The following is a 20,103-nucleotide window of genomic DNA, read 5'->3' as shown; positions in this document are numbered from 1 at the left end:
ATGAGTCAAAGTCAGCGGTCAGGTGAGTGGTGAAGAGATGTTGAGCACAAACCCCAAGTGTTAACAGCCAAAACCATAAAAAATTAGGAAAGCTGACAATGTGAATTAAGGCAGTGGCATGGATATCAACCTGTCGCGGATATAAGTTTGTAAAGGCGAACTCCCTATCAGAGAACGCTTGTAGGGAAAATGCCCATGCCTTATTTCAGCATTGGTCATCCAGTGGTCTTAACGGAAGCGGGAGACCACCTCAGCTTCACCACCATTCCCCATGCTCACCCTAGTCCTGGCAAGACCCCGATTTCTGAGAAAGGATTGAAACTAGGTCTGGGCAGTAAATTCTGTTCTGCTTGTGGAATTTGGGTAATTTTGCGTTCCACGGAGAACGCTGAATTGCCAAAAATTCAGCGATCCGCTGCTTCATAGAATTTTTTGCCTGTTCGCGCTTTCAAAAATGCGTGTTCGCAAGATATTTACCCCCAAGCACGCAAACCGTGTTCGCGAACAGGAAAAAAGCATCGCGAACGGGCTGAACAAGCAATTCCGCATGTTCGCGGAACTCTGCGTGCTCTCGTAGATTTTTTACCGTTTCGCGGAGCTTTGCGTAGGGCAACTACGCAAAATAAGGCCACCCCTAGTTGAAACGTCGTCAACACCAAAAAAAGACGGACCTTATTGTGAACTAACACTGGGATTTTATCCGCTGTGTTTAAAATATATGTAAATGTAATTTGGCCGTCTTACAAAGCAATAACCAGTATACCATGTACGTTTATTCACATTGTCACCTTTGCTCTTTTTTTTGATGATTTTGGTTGTTAGCACTTGGGGTTTGTGCTTAATATCTCTTCACAACTCACCTGACTGTTGACTTTGTGACCCATGATTTGTTAATTTATGAAAGAATAAACTTCGATTCAGCTGAACCAAATTTATTTTGAATACTGGCTGGGTTTTCTTTAATATCAAACCGAAACAGAATTTGTTTTCTGTAAAAATATTATTGTTTTTCATAAGATTAAATCTATCCATTATTTCCTGTACTATCATATTTTGTTAGAAAATGGGTTCTGTGTGAACGCTTGTTCCAAGTTATACATGTGAAGTATCCAAGCACCGGTTATTGTTTTCACAATTCTCTAAGGACTGACCTTACCTCGTGGCCTTGTCCTTTCTCGCTTATTTTCAGCACACAGACTCTCCTCAGTCAATAGATTTACCATTGCTTTCTTCGCCCAATAGCTCCTCGGCACAAGTCTCAATCCTTTTTAGGGCTGGCTAGAAGCGCGCAAAGCGCGTTCTCGCCGAGAACTATAGTCGTCGGCTCAGCAGACAACGAGTGGCGACAAGAGCTGGCCACGCGCTCAGCATCGTCAATGGGAGAGAGAGAGACAAGAGCTGGCCACACGCGCATGGGATTTGGTCGCGCGCGTGAGTCTGTCTCGGAGCTGCCGATGTGCACGCTCACGGCGACGGTGTCTCCGCCGTGCGCTACAGCCCCATGATGAAGGTGACGTCCGTGGACGCTCGCCACTGAGGAAACCAGTGGGACTCGAGGCAGACATCGACAAAAGTTGCCGTATTCAATGGCAAAAGCGGCCGAGGGCCGAGCGGGACTCCATGAGGTGCACCGACATACCTTTATGTCGCAGAGGACGGAGTAAGTAGCGCAGCCCCTTTCTGCCCCCTCAAGCAGGCAGCGGCACCATCACCTACCCTCACTCCCGTACTGCTTGGTTTACTAATGGCACTGACCATAGCACATCGGCAGCATAAGCAATAACCAGTTACCCATAATGTATCATATTTATGTATTTCCTTAAATCTCAGTTAGACACATTCTGGTTGTAATCAAACAGTTGAAAAAACAGAAATTCCACAATTATAGTTTGCTAAATAATTATACCATGATCTGGTAGCCCACATGCTAACATGCACACACAGACAACACGCTCACTAACTGAAACAAATACAGAAATACTCGAAAGCTAACATACAGACTCACATACTCACAAACACAGGCGGCTGACCGGGGGTGCAAGGCTGCAGGACGGGCCATGTTTACTGCCCTGAACTCCCAGCAGACACACAGCCCCCCCGCTCTCCGGAGGCCCACGCCTCACGTCCGATGGCCCCGCGGTCCTGTCCCTTCCCCGCCAGCCTGAGGCCACTGCGCTGTTCACCGACCACGGACATCCGTGCAATGCCCGAGGGGGCGGTTTCCGAGGGCTGCAGTGGGCTGTTTTTTTTTAGCAGTCTGGGGGGCTATTTGGGCGCTGTCTCTGTTCTTCTGATACAGTCAGTGGCCCAGTGGGAGTCTGAGTGGCCTTTCTAGAGGCGGATGGGCGCTCATTACCTCTGTTTAGCACAGGTATCACTCCCTTTGTCTCTCGGGTGCCCATTAATGTCTGCACATACTGAGCGGGGGCAGGGGGCCTCACTTGTTTCACCAGTGTAAACTAACGCATGCATTTTTTTAACCCCCCCCCTTCTAAAGATTACACCAACGCAGTGATATGAGGAGTGTTTATGCAAATGTGGGCCATTTTTTTTTTGTGTGCCCGGGCCGATTTTCATTCCCAATCCAACCCTGCCACGGGTCACTGTAGCTCCCAGCGTAGCCCTCCGCTCTCCCGACGGACAGGGAGCCTTCGATCGGTGTAGTAATGTGATCAGGTTTACCACTCCGTGTGTGTGCAGCTTTGAACCAGAGCTAAGGCAGGCGTGCACTAGAATATTAGTAAACACTGTGCGTGTTGGTGTGTTTGCACGTCTGCCTTGAACTTTGTTTCTGGTTACACATGTATGCTGCAGTGTGCATCTGTGTGTGTGTGCAGTTTTCAAACGAACAAAAGCAGCGTGCTCGGGGCACTGTTAGATGAGTGTTCGATTGTGTCTGTGCATGTATGTCTGTATGGGCCTATATGACTGTTCACATGTGTGTATCAGTGCACAGGCTTGGAATTAGGGCAGGTAGGAGCACCGTAAGACTAGTTTATGCCTGTGTGTGTGTGTGTGTATGCCTGTGAGAGCAGGCCTCTATATGCCTGTGTGGCCGTTCACAAAAGTGTGCACTGTGTGCAGCATTAGGCAACGACTGTTGGTGTGTGGCGCTTTCATGAGTTGGTGTGTCTGGTTACGCACGGGCAGCGAGTCTCTGCGTCTCTTTTTGTCGGTTTGTGGCACCATGTGATTGTGGCTGTCTGACAATCGTCTGACAACCGTGAGCCAACAAAATACAAAAGGTAGCAAACTGTGCATTACAAAAGTGACAATCGTGAGCCAACAAAATACAAGAGGTAGCAAACGGTGCATTACAGGAGGAAAAAGTGACGTGTGCAGGTTACAAAAGCGTACAAAATAAACATAGAGGTAAAATACAGTAATATATGGAGAACACTCAAGCACAAGATCAAACGTTACGTAGGCACTGGTGGCACTTGTGCAGGTATAAAAACAAACAAATTTAAGAGGTAGAAAACAGTGTGTTACAAGGGAAAGTGACGTGTGCATGTTACACATGAGTCCCAAACACAGGTAGGATAATATTGCAAAAAATGGCAATCTCAAACCACAAGAACACACTGGGAGGACACTTCCAAAGTCATGCAAAGTAGATTTTTCAATAATTAAAAGGGCTTCCTACAGATAAAAGAGAGGGCATGGGTTACATTTGGAAGTGTCTTTGAAGGAGGAGAACTTTGAGGTCAGTTTTGAAGGCCTGGGAGGAGGTGGTGGTCCGGAGCTGAGGCGGAAGTGAGTTCCAGACTCTCACTGCGCTGCCTGAAAAGGATTGGGCCATCGATCTTTCCTTCTTGAAAATGGGAGGTTCCAGCAGTAGATTTTCCGCATTTCTTGATGGTCTAGAGCCTCCAGAGAGTTTCAGTTTATTCGCCAGGTAGCGCGGAGAGGAGGAGTGCAAGGCTTTGTGGGTGATGCAGGCAGTCTTGTAGATAGCTCTAGCCTCGATGGGAAGCCAGCGGAGGGTGGATAACATGGGAGTGATGTGGTCACTTCTTTTGGCCCCATAAATGAAACAAGCTGCTGGGTGGAGAACAGACTTAAGGGGGGATAGGTGGGATTTGGGGTGGCCAGTCAGAAGAGAATTGCAGTAGTCCAGTCTGGAGAGGACCAGCGATTGGACCAGGGTTTTATGGTCATGCTCCGGGAAGAAGCGACGAATCCCCCATAGAAGGCGCAGTTGGTATCGGGCAGACTTTGCAATTGAATTAATGTGGGAGAGTAGATTGAGTTTTGTGTCGAGTATGACACCGAGGGATTTTGCGCTGTCGACAATGATGGGTTTGTTGTTCAACAGATTCATCTGGTCCATCCATGAGTTGAGGCCTGTCCAGCGGGTTGCAGAGGAGATGAGGTGTGTATATATAGGGGGTGCAGTTGAAATGAGTTCTGTCCAAGGGGTGCAGAGCAGGTGAGGCCTGCCCAGGGGTCTGGTGGCTCAGGTGACTAATGTGTCCATTGCAGGGGTCTGTGTTCGACCTCATGATCACAGGTTCAAATCTCAGCGGGCCCACTCAGCATTTCATACATCTGATGTCGATAAAAGGAGTACTATTGAGTTGGATAACAATGAACATCTGTTTTTCAGCGCCAAGAGACCAATTGGTAAATGTGCGCTTTACAAATACACATGTTATGCAGAGGAGCTGAGGCCTGTCCAGGGATGCAGAGGAGGTGAGGCCTGTCCAGGGGTGCACATGAGGTGAGGCCTGTCCAGGGGTTACAGTGGAGGTAAGGCCTGTCCAAGGGGGTGCAGAGGAGGCCAGGCCTGTCCAGGGGTGCAGAGGCGGTGAGGCTTGTCCAGGGGAATGCAGAGAAGGTAAAGCCTGTCCAGGGGTGCACATGAGGTGAGGCCTGTCCAGGGGTTACAGTGGAGGTAAGGCCTGTCCAAGGGGGTGCAGAGGAGGCGAGGCCTGTCCAGGAGGGCGCAGAGGAGATGAGGCCTGTCCAGGGGTGCAGAGGAGGTGAATCCTGTCCAGGGGTGTACATGAGGTGAGGCCTGTCCAGGGGTTACAGTGGAGGTAAGGCCTGTCCTAGGGGGTGCAGAGGAGGCGAGGCCTGTCCAGGGGCGCAGAGGAGATGAGGCTTGTCCAGGGGAATGCAGAGGAGGTGAAGCCTGTCCTGCGCGGGTAGGAGGAGATGCCTGTCTTGTCTTGGGGGGTGAGGCCTATCCAGAGGATACAGTGGAGGTGAGGCCTGTCCAGGGGTGCAGAGGAGGTGAGGCCTGTCCAGGGGTGCACATGAGGTGAGGCCTGTCCAGGGGTTACAGTGGAGGTAAGGCCTGTCCAAGGGGGTGCAGAGAAGGCGAGGCCTGTCCAGGGGTGCAGAGGCGGTGAGGCTTGTCCAGGGGAATGCAGAGAAGGTAAAGCCTGTCCAGGGGTGCACATGAGGTGAGGCCTGTCCAGGGGTTACAGTGGAGGTAAGGCCTGTCCAAGGGGGTGCAGAGGAGGCGAGGCCTGTCCAGGAGGGCGCAGAGGGGATGAGGCCTGTCTAGGGGTGCAGAGGAGGTGAATCCTGTCCAGGGGTGTACATGAGGTGAGGCCTGTCCAGGGGTTACAGTGGAGGTAAGGCCTGTCCTAGGGGGAGCAGAGGAGGCGAGGCCTGTCCAGGAGGGCGCAGAGGAGATGAGGCTTGTCCAGGGGAATGCAGAGGAGGTGAAGCCTGTCCTGCGCGGGTAGGAGGAGATGCCTGTCTTGTCTTGGGGGGGGGGGGGGGGGGGTGAGGCCTATCCAGAGGATACAGTGGAGGTGAGGCCTGTCCAGGGGATACAGTGGAGGTGAGGCCTGTCCAAGGGCTGCAGAGGAGGCAAGGCCTGTCCAGGGGGGTGCAGAGGAGATTACGCCTGTCCAAGGGGGTGCAGAGGAGGCGAGGCCTGTCCAAGGGGGTGCAGAGAAGGCGAGGCCTGTCCAGGGGTGCAGAGGCGGTGAGGCTTGTCCAGGGGAATGCAGAGGAGGTGAAGGCTGTCCTGCGCGGGTAGGAGGAGATGCCTGTCTTGTCTTGGTGGGGTTATGCAAAGGAGGTGAGGCCTGTCCTGTGCTGTTATGAAACCTGCCATGGTGGGGTCGGAGGAGATGCCTGACCAGGCTTGTCCTCTGAGTATGAGTGTTGTAATTTGACAGCGATCGATGTTAGCATTTAGCTGAAGCCATCTTGTTTCCGGCATTCATCTTATCTGCCATGTGCTTACCATGTGCTCTGTCGGTCTTTACTGTCATTGACCCTTGTACTCTGCTTATGGACTGGCTATATTTAGGCTTTGCTACTCTGCACATGCACAGAAGAAACTGTACCTGTTCATACACATGTTCTAGTCTGTAACTGTCAGGTTATTTTTACTGGAGTCAGCAAACTGCTAGCTCCTCCATACTGTTGACTGTGCATATCTGTATGACCATTTATGTATGTGAACTCTCCACTGTGAACTTGTACCGCCTCCTTTTGAGCCCCTGTGTGGGTATTAAAGACCCATGGTCCTTCTACTCCTTGGGCTACTTCATACACTACCAAAGGGTGTTGTGTGAATGTAGTTCCACCTCATGAGGTTAATAAAGCTTTTGTTTTATATTTCAGTTTCCGTGCCAACTTCTATTCTATTGGTTTGAGGACTTGTGCAGAGAAGGGCAAACCCCTAGCACTGGTAGGCCTAGCTTAGGCTCACCACAACATTAGGAGTGTGGACCACCTCAGCCGCTGCTCTCACCACCAAGAGATGCTCCTTTAGAGGCATATGATTTTATTTTAAGAGTTCATTGTCAGACCTGGAAACATTGGTGTGGGTCTTCCTTCCATTTTTGCTGTTGCCTCATGTATTTTTGCTGGTGTTAGATGCTTTGGGCACTGTACCACTGCTGTCCAGTGCCACAGTGCAAGTGCTCCCTATTGTAAATTGATGTATGAATCAGTGGTTCCTTGTTTGGCTATTTGGTTTACTTGTCAGACCCTAATCTAGTGCACTGAGTGTGCCCAGGGAGTGTACATTCAAATGCTGCTGGTGGGCTTGCAGCACTGGTTGTGCCACCCAGAGAAGCAGCCTTGTAAAATGTGCCTAATGTCTGCCATTGCAGAGCCTGCGTGCAGTCTGGAACTGTCATGCTGACTGGGCAAGTGCTCCCACTTCCCAGTCCCTAAACCTTCCCTTCTCTTCATATCAGTCACCCTTATGGTAGACCCAAGGGCAGAGTGCATTGTAAGTATATGGTAGGACAAGCCTTGATGTGTGTGTCATGTCCTAATAGTGAATTACAGCCATTTTCGTTTTTCACTATTGCATGGCTATCTGTTCTCCGTAGGCCAGAATAGGCTGTTAGTCATTACATTTTATAATCCTAACAGACTCAGAGAACATGGTAGAAATTTGAGTTTGGTATGCCTGAACTCAGAATAATAAAATACATCTTTTTGTGAAGTTTATTTTAATATTCTGTGTTTGCAAATACCACTTTTAGAAAGTAGGTGTTTGCTTGTCTAACCATTCAAACCTGCCTCTGCTAAGTTGTGTATTCCTATGTCTGGTTTTGTGAGTGACAGGGCTGGGGAATTCCATGAGACAGGCTGAGCCACCCAGTGGTGCATAGAGAGATCTGCATCTAGATGGGAGGGAGGAGTTGCACCTGAACCTTGAATAGGGCTGTGCCTGCCTTCCACAATGCTGGCTCCACCCCCTAGGGAGCGGCTGAAGTCTCTGCCCTGCACACTGAAAGAAGAGAAGGAGTCCTGTAAACAAAGTGCTCCAGGCCTGTACTTGCCTTCCACAATGCTGGCTCCACCTCCTGTGGGGCGTCTGATATGCCTGCCCTGCACTGTGAAAGGAAAGGAGAAGTCTGGTAAACAGAGTGCTTCAGAACTGGTTTTGACTGGGCAAAGGCCCCTCTCCCCTCAGAGAACAAATACTTTTAGGGTATAAATATTGGGACCCTGATCTCATGAAATTAGATCACTTTGGACTACAAGAAGAAACCTTTACTGAGGAGATGAACCTCAAGAAACTGAGGAGAGACTATTCCCAAGCTGAAGTGCTGCTTGAGGGATTGGCCTGCAGTGGTGGCCTTACTGCCAAAAAAAGGAGAAAGGAACTTTGTGTACTTTGCTTTCAACTTGTGAAGGATCTCCAAGGGCTTGGAAAAGAGCTTGCCTCCTGCTGAAGTCTCATGGACGTCACCCCCCAGCGTTCTTTAGGAAGTGCCTGCTTCTGTTTTGGGCCTTCTGAGGAACTGCGTGTCGCAGGGAGCTGGCAGCGCGACTCAACGAGAAGAAGCATGTCGCTGGGCCTGCCGTTGCAACTCCGAAGGAGGGTGTCACCGCTGGAACTGTCGCACCGCATCGGAGAGAAGCATGCTGCAACGAAGAGAAAGCGTGTCGTCGTCGCTGCCCTCACAACTCCGAAGGAGGGTGTCGCCCCTGTAGTTGTCGCACTGCACCCCATCAGGAGAAGAATCTCACAACGAGGTCGGAGCATGTCACCGTCGCTGTGCCTGCCGTCGGAACTCCGAAGGAGGGTGTCGCCGCTGGAACTGTCGCTTTGTACCGCATTGACCAAGAGCACCTTGCATCCCTGAGAAGCGCGCCGCCATCGGAGCTGCTGCTGTCGCATCTTGGATGTCACTGCTGTAGTTGTCGCATCAAGCGGAAGCTTCACGCATCGTGGGAGAAGAGCGTCGCTGCTGGAGCTGTTGCCGTCGTATCGTAAGGGTGTCACGGCTACAGTCCACGCATCGAACCGAGGACTTCTCGCATCCCCGAGAAGTGTGCCGCATCTGGGAGATCTTCACGTCTTTATTTCTTTGTATCTGAACTTTGCCGCATTTCCCATCGCTGCGACATTGCTTGTTGTGGAAGCGCAACCTAAGGTACATTGACGCAGAGTGTTGCATCTAAGAACTAAACTGAACTAAGCTTAAATCTACTGTTAGATTTGGGGGTCTCTGGTTGGCACAGGTAAGTACTTGTGACAGCAGGGACCCTCTCCTCTAGTCAGGATAAGGGGATTACCCTCTTAAAATAACCCCTGCTCACCCTCTAGGTAGCTTGGCGCGAGCAGACAAGACTTATTTCAGAGGCGTTGCAAGTTAAGCATTTGTGACCACATACAGTAACCCAGTGACAACACCACAAATGGACACCACACTAGTATTATATCAAAAATAGTTATCTTTATATAGAGACTTAGCACAAGACCAAATAACGACAAAAATGAGCCACAATACTATTCGCTATAAAGAGTTCTTGTTGAAATGCGTATTTTAGAGTTCTGTGCGCTTCGTACCCTTCATCCGGCTCTCACAGTGATGAAAATACCCAGAAAGAGTCTAACAAACACAGCGGACACTCCTGTCCGATGCGTACCAAAATGCGGTGCGAGTCGTACACAGTACCTTTGCTTTGATGAGTTTGTCACAGACGATGCGTTGAAAATCAAAGCGTTGTACGCGGCGATGTCCTCCTGTCACGGGGCAAGCTACGGCTCGTTGACAGCGCCTGTGCGGGTCGGTGAATGCAGAGTCGCGTTTCTTGAGGGGACGGTGCCTTGTGCGGTGTGAACTATTGCGTTGCGATGTACGGGCCGTACTTTAGGAGCTGGAGTCGTACAGTCCTTGAAAGCGGTGCGAGTCGGGCCATGCGATGCGTACCCAACTCCGTGCGATTCTCAGACTCTACCTCAGCAGTAGTGTGCGCGTTGTCCTGACCTGTTGCGAGTCGATGCATGGATCGTTGTACGCAGCGGTGCTTCCCAGTCATGGTGCGATCGGCGGCTCGTTGACGGCGCTTGTGCGGGTCGGTGAACACAGAGTAGCGTTGCTTGTGTTTGGCGATGCTTTGTACGTTGCGGTCAGGCTTCGACTCGATCGTACGAGGCGTACACAGGTCCCGGCCTCGGCGGCGACTGAAAACATCGTTTCCAGCGTTGGTTTGCGAGGTGGATGAAGTCCAATGGTCCTGGGACTTCGTTCAGGGAGGCAAGCTCACTCACAAGCCTTTGGATATCTTTTGCACAAGTTGGAAAATAAAGTCTTTGTAGTCTTTCTCCTCTCCTTCAGCATCAAGGCAACCACTGCAGGCCAATCCCCCAGGGACAGTACTCCTCCTTCAGTTTCCCAGTTCCTTCTCGTCGGGCAGAGTTTTCTTCTTGTCAAAGCAGGATCTAATTTCATGGGAGCAGGGTCCCAATACTTATACCCCTAATTCCTTTGTTCCTCTGGGGTTGAGGGGCCTTTGCCTAGCCAGAACCAGTTCTTGAGCACTTTGTTGACATGACTCTGACTTTTCATTCTCAGAGCAGGGCTGAGACATTAGACGCTCCCCAGGAGGTGGAGCCAGCAATACGGTGGAAAGGCACAGTCCTATTTAGAGTCCAGGTGCACTCCTCCCAACCATCTGGATGTAAATCTCTCTATTCACCACCGGGCTGCCCCAGCCTGTCTCCTGGAATCCCCCAGCCCTGTCACTCACAGAAACCAGACAGCAGATACACATCCTAGCAGAGGCGGGCTGAAATGGTTAGGCAAGCAAATACCTACTTTCTAAAAGTGGCATTTGCAAACACAGAATATTAAAATAAACTTTACTAAAAGATGTATTTTATTATTCTGAGTTCAGGCATATTAAACTCTAATTTCTACCGTGTTCTAGCAGAGGCGGGCTGAAATGGTTAGGCAAGCAAATACCTACTTTCTAAAAGTGGGATTTGCAAACACAGAATATTAAAATAAACTTTACTAAAAGATGTATTTTATTATTCTGAGTTCAGGCATACTAAACTCGAATTTCTACCGTGTTCCCGGAGTCTGTTAGGACCATAGAATGTAACAAAACCAACAGCCCGTTCTGACCTATGAGAACAGGTAGCCTTGCAATAGTGAAAAACGAAAATGGCTGTAATTCACTATTAGGACATGCCACACACATCAGGGCTTGTCCCACCTTATACTTACAATGCACCCTGCCCTTGGTCCTACCATAGGGGTGACTGATATGAAGCAAAGGGATGGTTTAGGGACTGGCAAGTGGGTGCACTTGCCCAGTCAGCCTGACAGTACCAGACTGCATGCAGGTTCTTCAATGGCAGACCTTAGACACATTTTACAAGGCTGCTTCTGTGGGTGGCACAACCAGTGCTGCAGGCCCACAAGCAGCATTTGGATTTTCAAGCCCTGGGCACTCCTGGTGCACTGTACTGGGGTCTGATAGTAAACCAAATAAGCCAATCATGGAGTCCAATCAATATCTACATTTTATACAGGGAGCACTTGCACTGTAGCACTGGTTGGCGATGGCACAGTGCTCTGAGCAGCTAACACCAGCAAAACACATGAGGCATAGCAACAAAAAGTGGAAGGGAGACTCACCCAACGTGCCAGGTCTAACATCTACCATCTTAAAGTAATCATAGTGTGTATTTTTTTGTCATTGATGGTCTTGTGGTAACTCTATATAAAGTCTACTTATGTTTGATAGAAAACCTGTGTGGTGTCCATTTGTAGTGTTGTCGCTGGGTTACTGTATGTGGTCTCAACTGCTTAATTTACAACGCCTCTGAAGTAAAGCCCTTCTGCTCGTGCCAAGCTACCAAGTGGGTGAGCAGGAATTATTTTGGGAGTATAATCCCCTTATCCTGACTAGAGGAGAGGGTCCCTATTTGTCACTAGTACCTACCTGTGCCAACTAGAGACCTCCAAATCTAACACTCATAATCTGAGTTTTTGAAAAGTATCCAGAGTTACCATTGAGCCCCAGATGGCTCATGACAGAGGCACACATCTCCAAGCAAGGAGATTATTTTTTGAACCACTTTTTTTTAGTGAAGTAACAGAGACTACAACTCCCAGAATGCACTTACGTATTACATGAAAGTACAGGCATGAATATTTGGGGGATCACTCTACGGAAATATTTGGTACCTCCCAGGGCATTGTGGCAGAAAAGAGTAGAACAGTTAATGTGCAAGGACTCTTTCAGCAGATTGTGAGTCCAGTGAGATCTGGGATATTCTGAATCTCTCTCATGGAGATTTCACACAGTTTTATCTGTTTCATTGAGAAATACAATGAAAAACAGGGTGTGCAAGTCCAGCGCCCAAGTCTCTGGTGTCCTTGGATCACTGTACTGGCCCTTGCCTGGTCCTGCAAGAGAGGACGAACCGGGTGTTTAGTCGGGCCTCTCAAAGAGACCGAGAGTGGGCTCAGTATCCTGGTCACACAGGCCCCGGCTCAGCATCCTGGTCCTCGCCATACTCCGGCTCATGTCCTGGTCCTCACCAGACTCCGGCTCACATCCTGGTCCTCACAAAGCCCCGGCTCACGTCCTGGTCCTCACCAGGCTCAGGCTCACATCCTGGTCTTCACAAGGCCCTGTCTCACGTCCTGGTCCTCACCAGGCTCAGGCTCACATCCTGGTCTTCACAAGGCCCTGTCTCATGTCCTGGTCCACCAGCCTCTGGCTCAGCCTCCTGGTCCACCACAGGCCCCAGCTCACATTTGGTCCACCAGGCCCCGGCTCACATCCAGGTCCCCACCAAACCCCGGCTCACCCAGGTCACGTCCTGGTCCACACCAGGCCCCGGCTCACGTCCTAGTCCTCACATGGCCCGACCCATGTCCTAGTCCTCACAAGGCCCCGGCTCCGATCCTTGTCTTCACCATACCCCGGCTCACATCCTGGCCCACCAGACCCCGGCTCACGTCGTGGTACTCACAAGGCACTGGCTCGTTTCCTGGTCCACCAGGCCCCGGCTCATGTCCTGGTCATCACAAGCACCTGGCTCACATCCTGGTCCTCACAAGGCCCCATGTCACGTCCTAGTCCACCAGGCCCCGGCTCACGTCCTGGTCCTCACAAGGCCCCAGCTCAAATCCTGATCCTCACAAGGCCCTGGCTCACGTCCTGGTCCTCACAAGGCCCCGGCTCAAATTCTGGTCCTCACAAGGCCCTGGCTCACATCCTGGTCCACCACGCGCCGGCTCACGTCCTGGTCCTCACAAGGCCCTGGCTCACGTCCTAGTCCCCCAGGCCGGAGCTCACGTCCTGGTCCTCACAAGACCCTGGCTCATGGCCTGGTCCCCACCAGGCCCTGGCTCACATCCTGGTCCCCACCAGGCCCCGGCTCATGTCCTGGTCCTCACAAGGCCCTGGCACACGTCCTGGTCCTTACTAGACTCCGGCTCAAATCCTGGTCTGTAACAAGCCCTGCCCACATGCTAGTCCTCACTAGACTCCGGCTCACATCCTGGTCCCAACCAGGCCAAGCAGCAGAGGGGGATCAACTGGTTTTTGACCCACAATGCCACCGCAAACAGAAAGCAGATATATGCAAATCAGTTTTAGACTCCTCCCAATAGGAGCAGTGCAGCCTGAAGAGCTGATCCAGATTCTTTCTGAACTGGAACAGTAGCAACCCAAGTCTGGTTTTAGCCTACTTGGGCCTCGACTGTAGGGTGCGACTTTATTCCAGCGGTGCAGCACGCACGGGACCCACATTTGGGCCCTGACTGTAGGGTGCCGCTTGATTCCAGTGGTGCAGCGAGCTCAGGACCCACGTCTGGGCCCCGACTGTAGGGTTCGGCTTGATTTCAATGGTGCAGCAAGCACAGGACCCACATCTGGGCCTTGACTCTAAGGTGCGGCTTGATTTCAGCGCTGCAGCCAGCACGGGACCCACATCTGGGCACACCTGTCGTGTTTATGAATAAGCAAAATGATGGGTGGAATGTTTGAGTTCATCCCAGGCTCTGGTTATTACTCTTGGACACATCCCAGCCTTCTTGTTCCTGCCCTCCGTCGCACCTCAGTGTGCAGCCATTCATAGCGTTTCACCCAACATTACTTCCAGATGTCTGCTCCAGTAGTCACAGCAGTTCTAACTCTAAGGATTGGCCTGTCTCTCTGTTCCTTGATGTTCACAAACTAACTGGGGCCGCGGTGAACAAGCAGCTCACCAAATATCTTGAGTCCCACCAACTTCTGCACAAAGTCCATCCAGGGCTCCAAAAGAGCTAAAGCCACGTGGGATATTAGAGACATTATGTATGGGGGTGGGGAGGTGGGGGCTCTGATTGATTAGATCTGGCTGCAGCCTTTGACACCATCTCCCACTCCACATTACTACAGAGATTGCAGATGGTGGGACTTAGGGGAATGTGCCTGATCGGTTCTTATCCTTTTTGATAGATCTGACCCAAGGGGTGGCATCAGCTAACTTCACCCCCTCAGACGATCACCACAGGAGCCCCCCAGGGACTTATTTTGAGCCACAGTCTTTTGAATCTTTACATGGCCCACTTGGCCAGCCTGATCGAGTCATTCGATATCACCTCTAGTCGATGATACACAGATCATTAGATTAGAATTAAATACAGATCAAATATCCAGTAATTTCAGGAGCTGCCACCAGGAAGTCGATGATTGGATGAGCTCAAATCCCTGGCGCTGAACAGTGAAAAAAATGGAAATAGTGGTATTTGGGTCCAGAGCTTCATGGCACAGGGGTGGAGGCCGTTGTCGTTGGGAGCTCTGTCCACCCCATTCCATCAGGTCAGCAAACTGGGAGTTTGGGTGAATTCGAAACTGTCCTTAAAAGGATACATTAATATCATCTGGTATTCAGGCTTCTGACTGCTGAAAGTTATCAGAAAAATACATCAGTTCATCCCGGCTTCATCTAGGAAGGCCCTGGTTCTGGTTCTGATTCTATCGAGAAGGAATTTCTGCATCTCTTTATACGTAGGCATATCTGAATATCGCCATCATAGATTGCTGCTGCTACAAATACAGCAGCTGGGCTGGTTCTGAGGTTAAAAAAAACGTCGCTCTCCAACAAACTGGCCAAATTGTACTGACTTCCTGTCCTGAAAAGATGTCAATTTAAAGCACTTTGGGGCGTATGTATCAAGCCCTTTTTCCATTCGCCTTTTCCCGGCCCGTTTGTGAACGGGAAAAGGCCTTTTGGTATGTATCATCCCAAAAGGGCATCGCAAATTAGAAAATTGCAAAATTTGCGGTTCTCTATTTTGCAATTGCATTTAAGGAATCGCAAATTGCGAAACCTTAAATGCAATGTATGAAGCATGGTAAAAGTGCAATTTGGCCTTAAGAAATCGCAAATTACCACCAACTTCAAGTTGGTGGTAATTTGCGATTTCTTTGAAAAATTCACTTTTTTGAATTTTGAAAGTGCCATGTGGCGCACATACATATTTCAGGGGTGCAACAGGGTATCCTTTTGACACCCTGGCACCCTTGAAATTACATTCTCAATTTGCGATTCTCTAATTGCGAATCGCAAATTGAGAATGTCTTCCAATCCATTCCCATGGGCCTCCTAGCGCATAGGAATGAATGGGAAGATATTCCTTAATTGTGAATCGCGATTCGCAATTAACCCCTTCCATGCTGATGACGAGCTCAGCTCGTCATCAGCGTTACCTGCCGTGTGCTGATGACGAGCTGAGCTCGTCATGAATCGCGGTAATTTGAAAACTGTTGCATACAGCGGGAAAAAAGGCCGCACGCATGCGGTTAAGGAATATTAAGGAATCACAATTATTATTGCGATTCCTACATACATAGCATTTTGCGATTCCGTAATAGCAATTCGCTAAAAATCGCAATTAAGGAATCGCAGAAGGGCTTGTTCATACATATGCCCCTAAATGTCATAAACGCTCTACCGTCAGAGGGTTCATTCTTATTTGTCCTTTCTTTTTGCCTGGTATCAGCTGGCCGAGGGGTGAGATCCCATCATGCTTTGCTGCATAAAGTCTCTAAGTTTATAAAAATCAGAATAGATGGCTGCTCTCTGCCTGTGGTGACTGCAGGTACCTGGAATGGAATGCCCTCCCACCTGCCCTGTGCTACCAAGAAAACATGAGTTCTTTCAGGAAACAAATCAAAACCTTTCAGTTCGTGTTCAGGGGCTGTGGGATTTTGATACTTATGTGCTCATACTAGGGCCAGGACACTTCTTTCCCGAACTAGCTGTGCAGCGCTATATAAATTGTCTCTCACATCCCATCATAGGCCATCGATCTCTGGGCCACAGATTGTTGCCGTTATAGACGCCCTAGGAGGAGGAAAGGCTCCGGGATCTGAAGGTTTGGTGTAGAGTTTTACAAACAAATACCAGCCGCATACCTGCTGGAGGTGTATGCCGAGGCATTGAAGGGCGGTGTGTCGCTGGCGTCTATAAGTGATGCAGTCATATCAGTGCCCCCTAAGCCTGGAAAAGACCCTTTAAGTGATTATCTTATTGCCCTCTGCCACTGGGTAACAATGACAATAAATTTCTGCCTGAGGTGATGCGACACGGCTATCCCTCCTACTAGAGAAAATAGTCTCTCCTTTAAAGTCGGGATTTGTCCGATGTAGATCTACAGCGGTTCATCTACAGACTGTAATCGCAGTGCTGCATCGGGTAAACCCAGACATGAAGTCAGCTGATGCCGATAAGGCGTTTGACTCCCTGGAGTAGCCTTTTATGATCAAAACGTTTAGGCGGCTTGCTATGTCAGGGAGTTAGAGATCAGGTATGAAGCTGCTGGACACCCAGCCTATGGCCTGCGTTTACGTAAATGGGCTCAACTCAGACGCTATTCAGATCGCCTGGGGCACTGGGCTTAGTGTTATAATTTCTGATGTCTTTGTCTCAAAGTGGAGAGTTGCTAATTTGAATCCTGGTTGGTGCACAAGGGAATAGTGACTTGTATATTTACAGTGCTATGACGTCCCTGCCCGTGACAGACAGCACTTTGAATATGAAAGCCAATAGTTTAAAGAAAGAATTAAACAAAATATACAATACGCTACACAAATTATAGGATGAGCTGTACAGAGTAAGATCAGTCGAGCATAATTTGCAAAAAGAGAGAACGTGTAAATGCTTACTGTGCTATCAGATGTTACATTTTTAGTATCCACAATCATACTGTAGCTAGAGTTAACCTTTTTTAAGGTTTCCATGAAAATACTGCATTAAAGAAGTACTGGGAACACCCTCACAGTAATCTTAAAAATAATTACTCTTTGTTATTGTGATTCTTCAGGTTTGTCGCGCCCTTGGGTGGTCTGCTCCATTGCCTGCACTCATTTAGTGCAGCTCGGTGATGCCAGCACAACTGGAACAGCCTGGAGGGCGCACACAGCTCAGCTATAAAAGTCCTGCTTGTTTGGTGCTGGGTGGCAGGAGCTGCCCGGCAGCAAGGATCGCGAAGTGAGTGTCCACATGCCAGTTTGTGGATCGTGTTCGCAACCCAACCATTTCAGCATACTACGAATCTTTGCTGCCACCACACAAGCAAACTGACCCAGGAGTTACAAGTTAGCCAAGGCGGCTCTGGGCCATTGCTTACATTTATGGCCCCACCCAGGTCTCTGGCCCTCTGGACAGCTATCTAAACAGAGGACATGCCCTTTTGAGAAGCTGGTAACCCCAGTGCTTCTCCGAACAGTTTTTATCGTAGCGCTCCATTTTACGCGACCCACTCTCACCCCAATGGCCTCCTCAACATGGTGTGATATTTGGGTGACATTCGTTCCACAAAGTCCTGAAGCGTGCATAAAGCACAAGCCCGAAACCCATCAACCTATATCTTCCAGGATCAACACCTAACGAGAAGAACAAACGCAGAACTCAAATGTTTTGAAAGACCAATGTCATAGTCACAGTTTGATGCGCTGTAGTCGTTCACCGTATTAGCAGGTCTTTTATAATTAGGCGATCCTACCTGGAGACGGTTGTTATGTGGTCACTATTAATAAGGGTTTATTGTCCGCCATTGTGGATATACTGTCTACCTTGATACTTCTGCTTTTCCTTAACCTTTGTGTTCTAAAAGTACCAGTAACCTTTATAAGGCAAGCTTTATAATGTGGTCTATCAGTTGTCACTTTATCCCCTTCTTGTAAAATATGCAAGCCAAACTTGAAATAAGTACACTTTGTTGTGAGAATAGCTATTGTTGCCGCTGATTTCTTTTATTGCAGCACAGCAATGTGTCTCTTCTAAATCGAACCTTGATTATTCGAATAGTATTGATTTAATTCCAGAGTGATTTTTGCACCATTAAGGCGATAAATAATACGTTGACCTCATATTTGAGTTGGCTTGGTTTATCCTGTTGTCCTGTCCTTCGTCGTCGTTTTCTAGTGAGCGGCCTAGGCTCTATAGGATCATACGGGCTCTCTCCCTCCCTTTGCTTCAACAGTGTTTGCCTTTAGAGATGCTGATATGGAGTGTGGAGACCTGCAGTTAAGCAGCTCTGAACGAGTGAATGAAATCCATGCTGGTGGTTGGTGCTGGGAACGTGCCTTTCATGTTTGTCTTCCATCCAGCTAAGGGGACAGAGGCACAGAAAGAGTAGGATTCACCTAGTACTAAACAGTTTAAGTTGGATGAACACAGAACTACTTTTTCCAAAGGTTATTACTTGGACACGTTACATTCTGGTGAATAGTCCATGAGAGTGGGCGATGTGTACCCTTCCCCCACCCACCCAGGCAATGTCTATGTGGTAATCAAACTCTCGTGTCATCGGTAGGCTAAGGGTAAGATTTATTCACCACTCACCCAACTGCACAAGGAACATAACTGTCGGGAACACTCCTGGCAGCGCATCAACACTCCTGGCAATGCATCGACAACATTCCAGGAGCCGCTGGAAGGAATCTTTAGTTAAAGACGCATCACCACAGTCTGGGTCCATTTTTAAAAGCACAGTTTTACTTACAAAGTTACGTTTTAAGTTTTACTTACTCATGTTACGAAGACCGTACAGTCTCAGGGCAGACAGCAGAACTATGCCTCTAAAAAGTCAAACTAAACAGATACCAAAGAGTTCAAAGAAAAAAAACTATCACGAAATTGAACAAATAAATAGTGGAATATTAAAATGTGCAATTTATAGCTATTTACAGTTCGGCTACGGAGTGTCTGCAGTCCCAGCTTGTCCATCAGCTTGCTTACGGCCATGGCATTGGGCAAATCTTGTTTGTTAGCAAAGACCAGCAGAACAGCTTCCCTTAGTTCATCCTCTTGTAACTAAAAGAACAATGGCGTACCCATGGCTAAATCCCACATCCGGGTACCCGGGGCGGGGAGCCGGCTGGAGTGTTTCCGGGTCAGCAGAGGCGGCTGCTACAGGCAAGGGGTGCGCTGGGGACGCGGCGTACGCTTCCACTCGGTCTCGGTGCATGGCTGTTGGGTGCCATTTGAATTATGCAATCCAGGCCAGGTGATGCGGCGGAGATACCAGGGGAGTCGCGACAAAAGAGCCAGGTTAGTGGTGTGTGTGTGTAAGTGCGCGTGTGTGTGTGAGAGAGTGCGTGTGTGAGCGAGAGCGCCCAGGAGAGTCAGCCCGCCAGCAGAAGCGCGTCTTCGAGGTTAAATCGCCGAGGTAATGCACATAGCCACGCATAGTTCCGGCCCTATAATTTACGTGCCGGTGCTGAGCACCGGAAACCAGTAGCACAAATAAAGCACTGCTTAAGAAGGAAATAAAATGTTCTGCAGCCCTCAAAGCGAAACAAAGCGAAACAAAACATTTGCAGACAACCTGCTTTTACACACAACGCACCTTGAAAAATAATGATTCACAGCGCCGGGGAGCCCTCTCTCATGCAGCAGCTGCACTCTTACACCTAGCGGTCATGCAAATGGTGCCAACGACAATACGTTTTTTCATCCCTCGCCCATCTCCCCAAATTTGGTTTCCAAGAGTGAGCCCCACATCTATCATTATAATACCTTTGTCAGCTTCATCCCAATTATTTTCAGGGAGAAAAATGGAAGCTGGGGTTACATCCACCCACCGCCAAAAAAAAAATACCATATTGGGGAGCCGCAGCCAACGGCCAATAAGGCAAGGGCGCCGCAGCCAACGGCCAATAAGGCAAGGGCGCCGCAGCCAACGGCCAATAAGGCAAGGGAGCCGTGGGTTGACAAAGTTTGGGAACCACTGGCCTAAACGAACACCAGGAATCAGACACCAGCCATCACCCTGGGATGGAATCAGACACCAGCCATCACCCTGGGATGGAATCAGACACCAGCCATCACCCTGGGATGGAATCAGACACCAGCCATCACCCTGGGATGGA

At 49.4% G+C, this 20,103-nt stretch overlaps 1 long non-coding RNA gene across 1 annotated transcript in view; it reads left to right on the top strand.

The window, feature by feature from the left end:
• The window catches only part of LOC144806538 (uncharacterized), a 53,837-nt gene extending 36,460 nt beyond the window's left edge, over window positions 1–17,377 (top strand). The window contains exon 4 of the long non-coding RNA XR_013605825.1: window positions 17,052–17,377. This is a non-coding gene — a long non-coding RNA (uncharacterized LOC144806538). The remainder of the gene's footprint in view (window positions 1–17,051) is intronic.
• Window positions 17,378–20,103: the final 2,726 nt, after the last annotated feature.

Source organism: Lissotriton helveticus (genome assembly GCF_964261635.1).
Source record: "Lissotriton helveticus chromosome 1_1 unlocalized genomic scaffold, aLisHel1.1 SUPER_1_unloc_81, whole genome shotgun sequence".
NCBI classification, from domain to species: domain Eukaryota; kingdom Metazoa; phylum Chordata; class Amphibia; order Caudata; family Salamandridae; genus Lissotriton; species Lissotriton helveticus.
This window is presented reverse-complemented; position numbering and strand designations above follow the sequence as displayed.